The sequence below is a fragment of the Hipposideros armiger genome, unplaced genomic scaffold (genome assembly GCF_001890085.2).
Source record: "Hipposideros armiger isolate ML-2016 unplaced genomic scaffold, ASM189008v1 scaffold_315, whole genome shotgun sequence".
NCBI lineage: Eukaryota > Metazoa > Chordata > Mammalia > Chiroptera > Hipposideridae > Hipposideros > Hipposideros armiger.
In genome coordinates, this window is record NW_017731665.1 from 1211723 (window position 1) to 1213547 (window position 1825).

The window sequence follows — 1825 nt, forward strand, 5'->3', positions numbered from 1 at the left end:
GAAGGAGGCTGGGGTGGGAGGTGGGCTATTGGATAGATGGCGCAGGGCTTGGTGGGCCACATGCTGGAGTGTGGGATTTGTTCTGGGCATCCAGGCCTGTTCTGAGCGTGTCATTTTATCTGGACAGCAGGAGAGACTGAAGAACAGTCAGAGGAAATGGAGAAACTCCGGTGCAGTGTGGCCACTGTGTGGCAAGAGTTGAAAGACTGAGGGAGAAAGGAGAAATCATGACCACATGGCCCCAGGGGACAATGCCTGACTCTGTTTTTGAGCTGTTCATAAGTACAAGCCCAGCTTCTGAGCAAGGGGTTCCTGAAGGAGTGGGGGCTGGGCCGGCCTGGGATTCAAATCCAGATTTACCATTTTGCACTGTGTGACCTTGGGTAAGTTACTTAGCCTCTCTGGGCCCAGGTTTCCTCATTGTCAAATGAGGACACTATTCAGAGTATTAAATGGAAGAAAGCACACAACTGGAGGAGCAGAGTCAAGGCTTGCTGCATGCCACCTTCTCTGAGACACAATCTGGTAACATCCTCACCACCACCCCATTTTACAGATGAGAAAACAGAGGCTCAGAGAAGGCAAGTGACTTGCCCAAGGTCACCCAGTGAGAAAGTAGCAGAGACTCAAACTGAGCCTGACCAATTCGGAAACATGCACCCCCTCCCTCCTTATCGTTTCAAAAAATGTCAGCATCTGTCTGCTGGGCCCAGTAGGCTCCCTCCTGCATGTGATGCCAGGGGAGTGCTCCGAGAAAGGGCTTGGAGGGAGCTATGTTCCGTTCTTGCAACCCTGTGCTGTGCCACCACCAGAGTCCTGTTGCCTGGGGAAGGAAAATGCTGGGTGCCTGCGATGTGACAGCCTCTGCATGAGTCAACCTTGTTTTATCCTCTGGAAGACAAGCTTGGTGTACACCCATTTTCCAGGTGATAAAACAGACAGAAAGGAAGGGGCTTGCCTCTCTGCTGGGAGGAGGTGGAGCTGGGCTTCAAACCGGGCAGCCTGATCCCACCCATGCTCTCACCCACTTGTGCTTTGCAGCTCCCTCCTCAGTAGAGAAATGCCTTCCTTTGAAAGAAGGCTCAAGGGGGCCCCCTTTGCCAGGGGTCCCAAGCCAGACCCCTGGGATCTCCACGGTGCACGCTCCCCTGGGGAGGTGAACACTCCACATTCTAACGCTGGTATGTTTGTGCAAAGCGGTCAGCTTCCCATATGTGAGGAGGCAGCCCTGTCCTCCTGACCCTGGCAGAGGATGCGCTGGGCTGGCCTTGTGGGACATAGGATGACACCAAAGGCAACAGGCATGGTTCCATTTCTTCCTTCTCCCTCCCCCACCTCTGCCCATCTGAGCTGGGTGGGTGCCTGCCTCTCTGCTGAGAGGGATGGGGGAGGAGGTGTGTGTCCTCAGATGCCTGCACTATTTTTGAAGCTTGCTTTGATCCTGATTCTGGGGCATGTGGGCTGTAACAGGCGCTTGGAGCAGACCCTGTTTGAATGCCACCGGCCACGGATGCCGGCACGCCCCCCAGTGGCTCCGACCCTGGCACTTCTGGAACTGGGCACAGACTCTCACCCTCCAATCTGGATGCCTTTTATATACTTGCCTGCCTATCTTAGCTAGAACCTCCAGGACTTTGAATAGAAGCAGCCAGAGCAGACATCCTTGCCTTGTTCCTGATCTGAGGGGACAAGCGTTCAGTCTCTCACCACTGAGTGTGAGGTTTGCTGTGGTTTTCTGTAGAAGTCCTTTACAGGGTGAGGGAGTTCCGTTCTAGTCCTCCTTTGTTGAGTGTTTTTATTATGACGAGACGGTGGATTTTGTTCA